Raw genomic sequence first — 16,705 nt, forward strand, 5'->3', positions numbered from 1 at the left:
TATATGGCTGATACCTAAAAAAAGTAGTAGTATGTGCATGTCTGTTCTGTGTGTGTGTGTGTGTGTGTGTATGTGTGTGTGTTTGTGTATGTGTGTGTGTGTGTGTGTGTGTGTGTGTGTGTGTGTGTGTGTGTGTGTGTGTGTGTGTGTGTGTGTGTGTGTGTGTGTGTGTGTGTGCGTGTATGTATGCGTGCGTACATGTGTGTGCGCGTGTGTGTGTTTGTGTGTGTGTGTGTCTGTGCATGTGGATTTGTATGTGTGTGTATGGGTGTGTGTCTGTGCGTGTGGATGTCAGTGTGTGTGCATGCTTGCGTTTGTTTGTATTCCTGCATGTGTGTGTGTGACAGTATCATCCTAAACCAGCAACCCTTCGCTCAACACCACCATCTACAGGCCGATGAGTGTACAGTCACTAAATGTGCACATAAATGAATTTATTTTATACCCCCCCATGGATGAAATTCTACGAAACTTAGCATACCCCCAGAGGATGTCAAGTTAATCATACACATGAAATATGGTGCAGTTCTGAACATCTCAACTGAAGATAGGGGCGATTAAAGCAGAATAATATTGCATTTTCATTTTTTTATGGGAAGGGGCGCAAATCACAAATGAGTGATTATGGGCTAGGTTGATGTGGGCCCTTAAGACCAACATACCATAACAATTTCTTCATCCTCGGTGCCACGGTTCAGGTAGTTATTTAGGAAAAACTGCATTTTTTGGGTTTCGGGGGGCCCAGCGCGGGGGTGAGTGGCCCCCGGGGACCAAACGAAATTTTTAAAGTAAAAGTCTAGTGGGGCTACATACCCACCAAATTTCATGTTCCCCGGTGTTTCGGTGTCCCTGGTATCGTTGACCAAAAATTCAGGAAGTAGATGACGAAAAAAAACAAAAAAAAAAACTTTGACAATCCCTATATGACCGCTTCGCTAGCTATGCTAGCGGCGGTCATAATAAATCAAAAGGATTCATTAGAGGGACCAACAGCCCAAATGCACTGAAATAACAATAAAGTAGAATTCTGTTACATGTATGCTCTGTCTTGAGTTTCTATTTTGTTTTTGGTTCAGTCCCTGTGAACTTGTTTTCCCCAGTCTGTCTAATTAGTCATGTCAATCACCTGTGCCCTGTTAATTACTTATGTCATTTAGCTCCTTCATTTGTTCTAGTATATCTACTCCCTATGTCTTTCAGTTCTTTATCCAAACTTATCTATGTGTAATGTGAATGTTAGTTGATGTATTTGCCCTTCTCCAGTGTTTCTCTCCAGTGAATTTATTAAAGATTGTGTTTTGGAATTCTCCTTTGTCGTACGATTTACTACACACCGTTGCATAACAGAAAATTGGACCAATACCAAAAACAGCATGGCCTCACATGCTCTACTGCTGTTATGCCTTGAGCAGGAGCAGCAAAGCCTCAAGGCCCACACTAGCGGATTTCTCTATCTGGCGACCCTAACGGACTTCCCCGGTCGCTCCCTGTGTGCTTTCTTTTTTGCCAGCCTTAACGAGTGCACAAAGGATCGCCTGCACGGTGTGGGTCCTCGGGGCACATTCGTCAAGTTTGTCGAGTGGGTGCTGGTGTGCAACTAGTCTCAGTTCACCATCTGCCTCGCTGAGGAACAACTCACCAGCCCAGCTCCGACTACAGAGCCGGCAGAGACCAGCCATCCACCAGCAAGTGAACCGACAGGGATTCTGCTAGAGCCCACAGCAGACCATGGAGACCGACCTGCTGTGATAGACGAGCCCGAACCTGAGAAAAAGATGGAGAGAGTCATCACCCCGGAGTCCGTACCACAAACAGAGTCTGACCAGGTGTGTGAGCAGGCAACACCGTTTGTTACATAGGGAGTGTTTGTTTAGCTCGAGGGCTAGGAGGAGATCCCCGCCCATAACCCCATTACTGTGGACGAGAAGATGATGGACTCTGGTAATTATTATGAGGAACTTATGGACATTTTTGAGGAGAACCTTATAGACTGGTTTGGCGATGTTATACCCAGTTTACCTGTATCTCCAGCGCCCCCTGCATTCCCAGCCTCCCTCTCCCAGCTCCTCATACAGCCAGTTCCTTACCCCACTTCTGCTTATGTCAAGTCAAGTCAAGTCATCTTCATTTATAAAGCGCTTTTAACAATGTAGATTGTTTCAAAGCAGCTTTACAGAGATAAGCGTATAATATAAGGTAACAGAGATTGTTTTGGCTTTATAGTGGTTCTTTAATAAAGTTATTTTTTATGCCTTGGCTCCTCCCTCCCTTGGCTCCACCGGAAACCATCGGCCATCTGGCTTCTCCAGGCTCCCTCGTCAATCCGGCTTCGCCTTGGTGAGCAGTCGACCTGCCTGCACCTTTGGCTCCATCTGGCTCCACCATTTCCCCGGCTTTGCCTTCATCCTCGGTCCCACTGGCTCAGCCTCTGGTATTACATCTCCACCTCGTACCTTCACCAGGGTCTCCATCATCGTTGACGTCATCTCTGTCGTCCCGACGTAAATCCTCCGTGCAAGGATTTTCAGTCAGGATTTAGACCGTACCATAGTACTGAGACTGCTCTCATTAGAGTCACAAATGATTTGCTCTTATCATCCGATCGTGGTTGTATCTCTCTATTAGTGTTACTCAATCTTAGTGCTGCATTTGACACTATCGACCACAGCATTCTTTTAAATAGACTTGAAAATTATGTTGGCATTAGTGGAATTGCACTAGCATGGTTTAAATCATACTTATCTGACTGTTATCAGTTTGTAGCAGTAAATGAAGAGATGTCTCATCGATCAAAAGTTTAGAATGGTGTACCACAAGGCTCAGTACTAGGACTGTTGCTGTTCACTCTGTACATGCTACTCTTGGAAGATATCATTAGGAAGCATGGCATTAGTTTTCACTGTTATGCTGATGATACGCAGCTCCATATTTCTTCACACCCTGACGAAACTTACCAATTCACAAAATTAACGGAGTTCATAGCTGACATAAAAAACTGGATGACTAGCAATTTCCTACTACGTAATTCTGAAAAAACAGAGATTCTAATTATTGGACAAAAAAACTTCCTCACGTAATAACCTAGAATACTGTCTAACACTTGATGGCTGCTCTGTCAAGTCTTCGTCGTCGGTTAAGAATCTGGGTGTGCTCTTTGATACCAATCTTTCATTTGAAAGTCATGTGTCTAGTATCTGTAAAACCACATTTTTTTCATCTTAAAAATATATCTAAATTCCGTCATATGCTCTCAATGAAAAATGCAGAACAATTAGTTTATGTGTTCATGACATCAAGGCTAGATTATTGTAATGCTATTATGAGTGGTTGCCCATAAACAAACTACAGCTGGTCCAAAATGCAGCAGATAGAGTTCTTACTAGAACCAGGAAGTATGACTATATTAGCCCGGATCTGTCAACAATGCATTGGCTCCCTATTAAACATTGTATACATTTTAAAATATTGCTGATCACTTACAAAGCACTAAATGGTTTAGCTCCCCAGTACTTGAGCAAGCTCTTAACGCATTATAGTCCTTCACGTCTATTGCGATCTCAAAATTCCGGCCAATTGATAAAACCTAGAATATCAAAATCCACTGCTGGCTGTAGATCCTTTTCCTATTTAGCACCAAAACTTTGGAACAATCTTCCTAACATTGTCCGGGAAGCAGACACACTCTGTCAGTTCAAATCTATACTAAAAACACATCTCTTTGGCCTAACATACACATAACACATTATAGTCTTCTATAATTCAATGTTAGGCTGCATAGATTAGGTCAGCTGGAACTGGGAACACTCCCCATAAATCCTGAGGTACTTGTTACATTATAAGAAGGATGGCGTTAATACGCTAATATTAGTCTCTCTCTTTATCCTAGGTTTACCGCAGTCCGCCAGATCCTGGCCGTATCCAGATCTGATGAAGGACCTGTGCCTGGACACGATGACAACGCAGTCCTGAAGTGTCAACCAATCCCTCCCCTGTGAAGGCCTCCTTCCCTTCCCTTTACAGATAAAATGTTGTCAGGATAATTCTGGTTCGCGTGGCTACGCAGACGCGACAAAAAAAAAATCTGTATTATAAATTAAGGCCAGACAAGTAGTTTATTGAGGGTTGATATGTAAAGAAGGACTACATGCCTGTGCACATATATATTCAAATGTGCATACCTATAGACTGAACATGTAATGCGCATGTGCGTCTGCGTTTTCAACGGTTTATGTTTTTGAGGTTTGCACAGAAATAACGGATAATCGTTTGCACCTTCGCACCTATTTCAGGGAGTGCATTCTCGAGACACCAGGCACTGTTTTGTGCGGATGGGTGGCCGGTGCTCGTTAAGGGTTTTCCTGTTAGAACGGTGTTGTGTTAGCGGCCCTTAAAAAACTAATTATCTTCGCAACGGAAGTGAATCAATCAATCAAAAGTAACTTTAGCGTGACAATAACTTTATCCTAGAGCTGTTGTAAAGCCTAAACAATCTGTTATGGTAATTTCCTATTATCACTGTAAAGCTGCTTTGAAACAATCCATATTGTTAAAAGAGCTATATAAATGAAGGTGACTTGACTTAATATAGGCCTATTTTCTGTCCAATTTTTGTGTGTTACTTAAAATAAAAGTGTGGTTATTTTATTTTATTGGCTTGATTTTTTTTTTTTTTTTTTTATTCAGATTCATAAAATTATTGAATTTAATTAAAACCCCCCAAAAATATTTTAAAATAATATATTTTTTTTTTTGTCATTTTCAGTTTCTGTTTTCGTCCAAGTGCATCCAGAATTTTCGGTTTCGGTCCAGAATTTTCATTTCGGTGCATACCTAATTGTAAGTTTTAATTTAAAATGTTGGTGGTTTTAACACAAGAAAAGTACGTTTAAACATTTTGCCACTTGCTTGAGCAACTTAACATATAAATCTATAAGTAATGCATTGAATAATATACGTTGTTTAAATGTAGTGTGTTTAAACGTGAATACGTCTATGAAAGATTGTAGGCTATAACTGTATGTGTACAAAGAAAGAATCGCAATGCTGACAACTTTTTTTTTTTAGATTTGAAATAAAAATAATAAATAAATGTTGTGTTTGTGGTATACAGCTGCGGATCAGTATCGCACTGCAAACGCAGCATATGTGAAAGCACAATAGCGTGCATCGCATATGTACTGCAACACGCACAGCAAACGGAGTATGTGTGAAACAGGCGTCCATCTCTCACTGCCTCTGAGAGCTTCCCAGAAGCTGTCTGTGACAAGCAGGAAGTTCTGAAGATTTTGTGGTCACAGTAGACAGATAAGAACATATGAAAACAAAGCCAAGCACATCTTTAGCCAAGGGCTAAAGCGCTTTAACTGAACACTTCTGTTTGCTCCTCCAACCATGAAGAACATACAAACACAAACAAACATAAATTTCCTGTGAGCTTATAACTCCTAACTGAATCTGAGTCAGTCTTTTGCGAGATGGTGAGTTACACCATGAAAAATTCTCAAACTTAGGTCATGCAAAACAGGAAATACTTAAGAGCTCATGTTACTTTATAGCAAGACATATTTTAAATTTATTATAGACATTTTTTTTTTATTTTATTTTTTTTATGAATTGATGAATTGATAAAGTATAAGATAGTAGGCTACAATGTGGAATAACAATTCCATCATTTCCATATTGATTGTTCTGGCAAACTTCTGTCACTCCTAAATGCCTTGTCCTTGAACGAGCAAAGGTCAAATGAAGACTCTTTAATTTTGAATCACAGATAGTTCTGCCTCTGTTAGAGGCTGTGTATAATTTATAATAGACATTAGCATTTATAAATATTATATTTTCGTGATTTTTTTAATATTCTGTATAAGTTTCATTTTTACCTGCCACTATTATGTAAGTTCATGTGATGAAATTAATTTTGACCTGTTTCCACGAGCGATGCACGTTGGGTAACAGGAAATAGCGAGCTCATGGCGCTACATGCTCTACATATGTGACCCGTGCTGGCAAAATGAGTCACAATGAGCAAATTGACTGAGTTACACCTGTTTGAAGTCAATAGAGTCAGCAAAGTAAATTTTGAGAAAAATCTAGTTTTCTGAAGGTTCCAAAACAAAATCACCAAGCAACAATAACTTAAAATCCCTGGTAATAACACCACATTTGGCACACACCAAGTCAAAACCAAATATCAATACGAAAAATATATATTCAACTTTTTTTCCTAAGATACCACAATTGTTTGATTAATGAAACAGACAGCCTATATATTAAGACCTACTGTACCACACGGATCTAATCTAATGTTACACATCAGATGATTTCTCCCAACAGTTAACCAAACCTTCAGTTAACCCTTGTGCATCCTTATGGACATTGTTGTCTTTTTCAGTTTGTTTTTTAGATCGTTTTGCCTGTGTTAATGCTAGCTGCATACATTTTGGCACAAATGTGTATTTTTATTGGAATTTTACTATTTCACCCCCATTTCTTTTAATAAATATATTTTACACTAGTAACACAAAATAGTTACACCGAGGACCAATGTCCCCATTGAAACACATTAAAACATCAAAATTTTAATCCCAGGGCCATTTAACTATTAAATGGTGCCGTCTTTGTTAATAGGCTTTCATTCTGTTGGCAAGGGTAAAAAATAATAATAAAAATACTATATATATGAACTCAAACATTTCTACCATATAATATGTATTAATAATCAAATTGTAAGTCAAGTGCATTACTATTTCCAAGAACAAATTATGTGCCCTATGCACATAAACTCTACAACTCTTTTCTCTTATTGTGTGTCAGCAATTAAGAGTAACATAAACCTTATTTTTGCATAACTTCACTTGTTTTGTCTCAAAATGCACACCAGGACTTTTTTTTTTTTTTTAAGGCACATTTATAAAAGGTACTTAAATGTCCTAATTGAACTGAGGCCTAATCCTGGCTTAATCTAAACCCTGTTTGTGAAACCAGACCTAAGTGTGAAACACAGCTTTAAAGTGGCTTTAAGCCAGGATTGGCATAGCATAGTGTGACAAGGCTAATGCTGAATTCACCGTTTCACACACGCTGATCAGATTTCTTCCTTGACAGATTGTTATTCAGGAAGAAGAGGAGGCATTTACTTAAAATGTAAAATTTTTTTGATAAAAATATTTTTTTTGCATTTCCATCCAGTTAGATCAGCAGTTGTGATTTGACATGGTATGTGGGTGAAACAGCAGTCTGGCGTCGTCTCAAAAACACCTCAAAAGAGTCCTGATGTTTGATGCAGAGACTGCATATTCAAAACTCTTCTGAGAATATACATCCACACAGGGCAGATCACGGTATCACAGTATTAGTAGGGACATGCAAGTGATTGAAATTGAGAGTTGACACTGTCAGTGGGCGCAACAGAAAACACTATGAGTCAGATATGAGAGGGTTAAATGTTATCATGACCAGCATACGTATTGACACTGACTCTCAAAGGGCTTAGCTCTGAGAAAACCAGTCTAGACGCTTTCTTTAAAAAAGTAAGTGACATAATTGCCCCCCACGGTGCTTGTGTGAAATAGACCAGGAATTTCCACTTTAATTGTTTATTATTCACTGTGCCAATTATGTACAATCCTCATTTATACAAAATATTATGCAAATAGCCCATCTTGTTGGCAAAGGCTATTTAAGGTCTTTTGGCTTGCTTAGTTGGCGACACTTATTATTCGCCAATGTTAATGACTTGAATGCACTGACACTATTGGTTGAGAAATGAACTGAGCTAGATGATGACATCATTCAATAATTGATTAACTTTACACAGTTATTGGATCAAACAGAATCAACACTGAACTGATTTCAACTGAATAATTACTGTTTATCACTGTAAAGCTGCTTTGAAACAATCTGTATTGTATAAAACACTATACAAATTAAGGTAACTTGACTTGGCTTGACTATTTACACTAACCCACCACAAAAGTGTCTGGTTGAGAAAAATAAAATGAATTAATGAAGCCAGTAACAGGGACAGTGTTGTGGAGAGTAAAGACAGTGGCTTTAGTTTTTGATACAACCAACCCAAGTCTGAGCCTGCCTTTTCCAACCCCATTCTTCTCCCTTTTTCTCATTGCATAAAAGGTGTTTATTTTAAAGTCTCCCTGTAGTAAATTGTTTACACCTTAATAGTCATCTTTGATCACCAAAATTACATATTAAATGTTTTGTTTTGTTTTTTCACAGAAAAAAAAAAAACATTTAATATGTAATTTTGGTGATACCATAAAAAATTTCTAACACTCCCAAATCAAAAATTTCAAGTGGCCCAAACACCTAAATTTTTCAATTGGCCCAAGTGAAATTCTTGTTGCAATAGTCTATTAACATTGGCTCAATGAGAAATAATACGTCAGACTAATTGAAAAATTTAGATGTTATCTGTCACTTGAAATTTTTGACTTGGGGATGTATTTTTTTTTTTACAGTGTAGAATTGCATCTATGGTACTGTTAGTCTTTCTGCTTATTTCGAGGTTTACTGTAATCAGCTGGATCCAGGCCGTATCCAGATCAGATGGTGGACCTGCGCCTAGACACGACCATAACGCATCCCTGAAGTGTCAGCAGAGATTGTGTCAACTAGACTCTCCCCGTGAAGGCCTCATTGACACGACAGCCATCAGCACTGATCCTCAACAAACCCATCTCCATACCGGCGTGACTCCGATCTTCAACCAGATGGAACTGGATGATATTCTTATTGTTCCAAACCAATCTGACTTCTGACCTATAATGCTGCCTGAATCATAATCATACATAATCGTTCATTGGCCAGAGGAGGACTGAGCCTGGATTCTGATGGAGTCCACCTGATGGAGTTTTGGTTCCTTACCAGTGTCGCCTTTTTCCACCTTTGTTGCCATTGGCTTGGCTTGCTTAGTTGGGGACATTCAATTTAACATTTAATTTAATATTCAACAGTAATATTGATCTGCCTGCATTGACACTATTATACAAGAATTGAACTGAGCTGGACGATGACATCACAGTTTACTTCAGAGCGGCTATATATATATATATATATAATATTAACTAAATGAATAACTTTTTTTAAAACAAAAATGAAACATCAATGAACTTAAGCTGGACTGTGACGCTATTGTCCTCTGGAAACAAACTTAAAAAAAGGGAATAAACTGTGTTTAATAGGACTATAAATGAAATTTGCTGGCACATCAACTGTGTTACATTCAGCTCATATTGTTGCATACTGCTTTGTAATGTAGTACAACACACTAAGGTGCAAACAGTATCTGCCACTTTCTAGACTAAGTATAAATAGTATCTAAAGGGACAGTTGAAAATTAGCCCATGATTTAAATCACCCTCAAGTCATCCTAGACGAATACAAGACGAATACAATCGGAGTTATATAAAAAAAAATGTCCTGGCTCTTCCAAGCTTTATAATGCAGTTTCTGTTTTGAAGTCCATAAAAGTGCATCTGTCCATCATAAAAGTGCTCCACATGGCTCCGGGGGATTAATAAAGGCCTTCTGAAGCAAAACAATGCATTTGTGTAATAAAAATATATATTTTTATAAAATAATTTAAAACTTTATAATGTAAAATAACTAGCTTCGGGCCAAACGAACATACAGATTCTACTTGCGCCTAAAGCGCAACTTACGCAACTTGTGACATCGGAAGTAGCGTAGTGCGTCATGGCATAGCGTTAATATCAGCAGTACGTTGCATTACTCGCATAAGTTGCGTTTTAGGCGTAAGTGGAATCCGTATGTTTGTTTGGCCGGAAGTTTGTTATTTTACTTTATAAAGTTTTAAATATGGATATTTTTATTACTCAATACAGCTAATAACCATGGAAATTGTGGATTTTTCATATTTTAGTTTTTTCAGGAAAAACTGCAGAAAGATGATGTTATTTAGCAATAAGTTACTATACTATTACCGTACTATATTGTGGACTTCTTAATAACACATTTTTCCTTTTTTAAATCTATTCTGCAAATTGGTTAGCCATGAAGTGCAGCTCTTGTCGCTTGTGTGATTTGGAAAATGTACTGATGCACTCATGATGTATTGATGTTCTCATGATCTTGCACATTAAGTAAACAATGGAATAATTCAATATTTGCGTAATGGTGAACAAGCACTACTTTGTTTAATCAGGGTTTAGTGTGTGTATGTGTGCTGAGTAGGGTATTTCTCTGAGACTCAGCCTTTATTAATGCAGTTTTGACTCAGCACTGACTGCATTAAATGTGACAGAACCAGTGTTTTACCACTGTGGTCTTTATTATATAACAAACCCCAGCCCACATCATATACTGAACAAAATTATAAACTGGGGGGGGGGATTATGGTCCGAAAACCAGTCAGTATCTGGTGTGACCACCATTTGCCATAACCCCACCAACACCATGGGCCACTCGATCCACAACGTTGACATCAGCAAACCGCTCACCCACACAACGCCATACACGCTGTCTGCCATCTACCCGGTACAGTGAAAACCGGGATTCATCCGTGAAGAGCACACCTCTCCAAAGTGCCAGCGCCATGGAATGTGAGCATTTGCCCACTCAAGTCGGTTACGACGACGAACTGCAGTCAGGTCGAGACCCCAATGAGGACTTCCCTGAGACGGTTTCTGACAGTTTGTGCAGAAATTCTTTGGTTATGCAAACCGATTGTTGTAGAAGCTGTCCGGGTGGCTGGTCTCAGATGATCTTGGAGGTGAAGATGCTGGATGTGGAGGTCCTGGGCTGGTGTGGTTACACGTGGTCTGCGGTTGTGAGGCCGATTGGATGAACTGCCAAATTCTCTGAAATGTCTTTGGAGATGGCTTATGGTAAAGAAATGAACATTCAATTCACAGACATTCCTGCTGTCAGCATGCCAATTGCACACTCCCTCAAAACTTGCAACATCTGTGGCATTGTGCTGTGTGATAAAACTGCACATTTTAGAGTGGCCTTTTATTGTGGTCAGGCAAAGGCACACCTGTGCAATAATCATGCTGTCTAATCAGCAACTTGATATGCCACACATGTGAGGTGGATGGATTATCTCGGCAAAGGAGAAGTGCTCACTAACACATATTTAGACAGATTTGTGAACAATATTTGAGAGAAATAGGCCTTTTGTGTACATAGAAAAAGATCTTTGAGTTCAGCTCATGAAAAATGGGGGCAAAACAAAAGTGTTGCGTTTATAATTTTGTTCAGTATATATACATAAAAAGGAGGCTGGGAATTAGAATAAAGGTTATCCAAACAAGCACACACGAATACGCATGAACACTCAGTCTGCAGAAAACAGCATTTCCTCTGTTTATAAACCATAAAAACCTCAATGATCTCAAACAGAAGTATCAGCTGATGCACTCCAACATCCTATATAAAAACACAGCCTGTGTGGAGCTGTAACTCCATCTACACCAGGATGATGTGATGTGCACAACTTTACAAGTTTCCCAAATTTTGGATATAGTTATATAGTTGAAGCCAATCTGAGAACATATGCCCTTTAAGCATATATTGTCGTCTTCTAATTTTGGAATCGTTCTCTTTTGGGAGCACGGATCATGGTGTCAGGCCAGCGTTGACAGTTTAAGGGAGATGCTCTAAATCAGTGATGGGTCACGAGAAAAAACTGTTCTGATAGTGACATGGACAGCTAGAAAAAGCAATGTTAAATTCTAATAAAAAATGCAAATAGCCTAACCATATAATCATGCATAGTAAAAAAAAAAAAAAAAAAAAATTTTTAACTTTGAAGCTTCAAAAATTGAGGACAAATCACTAACTATATTTTTTATAGTTCATCAAAGCACAATCAAACAGTATTTTGGAGTCATTTAGTAGTAACTAGTCAAAGTTATCAGATGCTTACACGGAAAACCATGACTAAAACTAAGGTAAATGAATTCATGACCCAGACTACCACTTGCTCTAGACAGCGTCTAACACTTACTCACAGATTTTCATTCATACCTCTGTCCAGTCAGTCCATAATAAAAGCAATTAGAAATTTTGAAGGTGCTGGTGACTGAGACTTATGTCCAAAGTTTCGAGGACATGAGCTACAGAGTTTGAACAACACACTCAGCCTGCATCACATGCAATCACATCCTACTGAAATGCAAGCCCTTGCTTGGCTCACAGACGCAAATGAGAGGAATCAGCAAACAGTGAAATATCTTTGCTCGGGTTACTCATGCTTGTTTGATTTACTGTCTGTTTATGTTTACAAGGGTGTGTGTTACTGAGACTTGTGTTACTGACACAGTCTTGTGACTGTGCAGTGCTGTAAAAGCAGATTGACACTAATGTACCTGAGAATAAAGCTCTCACATATATGCAACTACACCCAAACATACAGGAAGCTGATTATGTAGTCTTACGGTAAGTGTAACGTGTGCCACTTTTACATCATCCTGTTGACAATCAAAGTCATTTTCATTGTCATGCTTTGTTTGTGTGTCTCAGCTGAGCCTGCAGCTCTTAAAACTCATTCAGCTACTGAAGCTGCTATTGCACAAAGGTTTGCACTGCAGAGTGCATTGACTATCAGTGAATATATAGTGCAAAATACTTTGATTATTAGCCACAATATGTACAATGGAAATCTCAAATTCAAATTCCAAACAAGTTATTCAGTCAAGAGAAGTGAGTTATTACCTCTTTCCTTTTGTTGTTTGATTAACATTAATGACACGGACAGCAGCAGGTTTATTATAATGCATGGCTCTAAAAAGGCCTAGAATTATATCATGTCTTCTGTCTTCTCTTAAGACATAACTGACTATGGGTAACACTTAACAACAATAGGGTTATTAGTACATGAGTAATCATGTACTAATACCTGGATTAATAGTTACTTCAACATGAACTCATGATTAGTGAAGATATGAACTAATCATGAACCAATGAAGAGTGATCCTTAACCACAACAGGAGTCATAATGATTCATGTTTGAATAACAGCAGCCTTAAACATGTTAGTACATGTGTCAGGATTCTGTCACTTCTGTCTAGTCTATTTCTTGGTTTTGTGACAGAGCCCTCACACTCATGTTTTGTCTTGTCTGTGTGCCTTGTTTCATGTGCTTTCATGTCATGTTTTGTCTTGTACTGTGTAGCACACAGCTTGTGTTTTACACTAGCTGTGTGCTTTCACGTTTTCATGTTTTGTGTGAACACGTGGCTTATGAGTGTTCTCATTGGCTGCGTGTTCATGTCTCGGTTTGTGTTAGCACATGGCTTGTGATTTGTTTTACTGGCCATGTGCTTGTGTTTTTGTCATGTTTGGTGTGAGCTTGTCATGCGTTTCCTTGTGCCATGTGCTCTCCTGTCAATTTGTCTAGCCCCGCCCATCTTGTTACCTGATTATTGATTCATTTGCCCCACCTGTCCTTCCTCGTTACCTGCTTTGTTTGTGCTTCCTATTTATTCTCCGTGTTTGCAGTCCTGTGCTGGTTTGTTGTCGTATGTACACCGTTGGTTTCCCTGCGTCCAAGTCCAAGTCCAAGTCCAAGTCCAAGTCCAAGTCCAAGTCCAAGTCCAAGTCCAAGTCCAAGTCCAAGTCCAAGTCCAAGTCCAAGTCCAAGTCCAAGTCCAAGTCCAAGTCCAAGTCCAAGTCCGTTTTGTTTTCATTAAATACCCATTGTCCTGCACTTGAGTCCTCGCTCCTTTCACCTATACCCAAAACATGACAACATGATAGGTAATACATTAATTAATGTTTAGAGGTAAACTAAATCAATCAGTAAACTAAATTTAATCTGTAAGAATAAATAAGAATTAATCTAAATTTAAATTAAAAATATGATTAAATACTGCCATAATTTAAACTGTAATATCATAGTCTGCCATCTGCAGCTTTGTGACAAATAATTGGAATGGCACATGATTATTTAGCCATTGATTACACAGATCCATCTAAATAAAGGTGGGACATAGACTAATAACTACCACTTATAAATTTAATTTGATCTAAACTGTTTTCTGATTTTTATAGTTCATTTAGGCCTATGTTTAGTAATAGCTTCCCAGAACTACAGTACGTAGGTTTTGTTTCTGGTGGGACACTCATTAGTGGTGCACTTGGTGGTTGCTAGTTGTGTTAGTTGTGTTCCTATGGTAATGCTGGCATTTTAATCTCATAAATGTTGACTGCTTTGGTAAACAGAATTAGTAATTAAAGACCTGTTTCCATGTATGTTGTATTTGGGAGTTTTCAGGAGGTTATGTACAATACTGCCCTACAAAGCAAAAAGGCAGTAACTGCATTTTTGGTCAAAAATGAGTTATTATCATTTTCATGACATTCAAGGCATCCTTTGTTATGTGACAAAACATCTTATCTCAAATGTGTGTCGTTTTGGAGAAAAATGGTAGTCGTTTGTACAGTAACTGCAAAAAGCCCTCGTGAAACAAAGCATGAGTACAGTAACATCCATTACTGTGTTCTTGTTATGTTTTACCTAACAAAAAAATAACCGTGTTGCTGCGCAGTGAAGTTACTGTTGCCATGGTGAACACACACAGCTGATTTCGCGGCATCTTCACGGGTAGTGTTGTCAAAAGTACCGGTACTTCGGTACTGAAATTTTTTAAATGTGACGATACCAGCATTTCTGTAATAGGAGCTGGAGTTGCTTCTATGTTTATCTAAGTGCATATTGACGTAGCCGACATATACCACGATATAGTGTCTGTGTATAATATATTAAACCGCAAAAAGACAATTTAAACATTAACCCTGCATGTTCTGCTTGTCTCTGTGAATGAATGGCGCAGACGCGCGGTATTTACGGTAACGTTACCTCTCTCTCTCTCTCTCTCTCTCTCTCTCTCTCTCTCTCTCTCTCTCTCTCTCTCTCTCTCACACACACACACACACACACACACAAGCATGAGTGACGCTCGCGCTGTTTTCAGTCTCTGCTGCCTCACGATATGATGGCATGATGAAATTCATATCCAGAGCCGCTCTGAGAGTCACTTCATGAGCATTTTACCGTTTAATTTGAGAAAAACTATCGTCATATCATACACACACAGAAACTCAAAGGTCTTCACGGCAACCCGTCAAAATAAAAGTTCGGTTTAACTTGAAGAAATTGACAGAAATAATTATATTAGGCTACTGTACAGTAGATTTAGCCACGTCTCCATGTATTAAAAATACTACTACTACTACTACTAAAAATAATGCGTGCATAGAAGGTTGCTTAATTTTCACTTGATTTTTTTATAAGCAATATTTACGTTTAAACAGCATGTAGCCTTCAATGCTTATGTATTATTTACTTATGATCACCGTCATAAATATTTTTTTTCCCAAACAGTTAAATAAAATAGAAAAATTTCAACAAATTTTGCTGTGGTACCGAAATTGGTACCGAGAACCGTAAAATTTGAATGGTATCGGTACCGACTACTGGAATTTTGGTATCGAGACATAGGCCTACTCACGGGACGGTTTTAACATTTGCGATTTCACCCTTCTAACTTCACACAAATTAGAAACACGTAGGCAAAATGATTTTGTTTTGCTCCAAAGAAAAGTTGTTTTGCAGTGCTTTAACATTAATGTGATTTGTAGGTATAGCAGATACTACATTACAGATACAGAAACACCCCCAGACACACATTAATCTAATACTCACACATAATAATGTGGTCCTTTTTAAAATAAATGGTCCCCATTTGGACCTTGATACAGCTTAGCAATGTGCGACTTTAAGCAGCCGTTTCAGCACCAGAACAGCTTCCGGGTGGAAAATATTGACCTAAAATGGTCAAATTAGTTTGGGATTGGTATATCCATGTTCAGGAAAACAAATGGTTCCAATTAATTCAAATACAGTGTATCTAACACACCCAGAGCCCAAGTTGTGGCAAAATAGTTTTTGGAGAATCTGTAGTTACTGCTTTTTTCCTTGGTATGGTGCCACGTTTTTAGTAAGTAATACAAAGCAAGAATACAGTAACTGCAAAATAGGGGTAAAATATCAAATTAAATATGAGGATTGATATGTACAAAGAATAAGCTAACATAAAGTAACAAAACAGCCACATGTCCAATAATCTACCTACAACTACTTAGGCTGGATGACAGGATAACTTTAAAGTCATTTTTCTCAGTTCTGCACTCTGCGTAGTTACTGCCTTTTTGCTTTGTAGGGCAGAATAATTAACTGTATTTTTTGTTGTTTAAATGTATATGCTTCGATAGGCATTAGCTTATAGCTTATGCCCTATTGTACATGTAAACGTGCCATATGTGTGTCTTTACAAGTATAACTGGGCTTTCTTTTAAGTCCATATATGTTTAATTGTATACATAAAAATAATATAACTATACATCATTTTTATTTTTATTTTTTTGTACCATGGGTGTAAAGGAATAAGGATGGCACTCTTATTGTATATGAAGAGTTTCGTTGCAAAACGAGATATATCCATTTTGAGAAATGTTGGTTATTTGACATTATTATTTAAGACATCAACAGTCAAGTTCATTCACATTTTTTTGTACATTAAACTATTACTTGAGCTCAGTGAAGGCCAGGGACACAATATTCTTCAAATCCAGGATATTTTTTATTTAATTTTATGTCCATAAATAGTTCATAAATAAGTCAAAAACCATGCCAAAATGCAACATATTTATCTTAACATTG

The sequence above is a fragment of the Scardinius erythrophthalmus genome (assembly GCF_964197995.2).
Source record: "Scardinius erythrophthalmus genome assembly, chromosome: 21".
NCBI classification, from domain to species: domain Eukaryota; kingdom Metazoa; phylum Chordata; class Actinopteri; order Cypriniformes; family Leuciscidae; genus Scardinius; species Scardinius erythrophthalmus.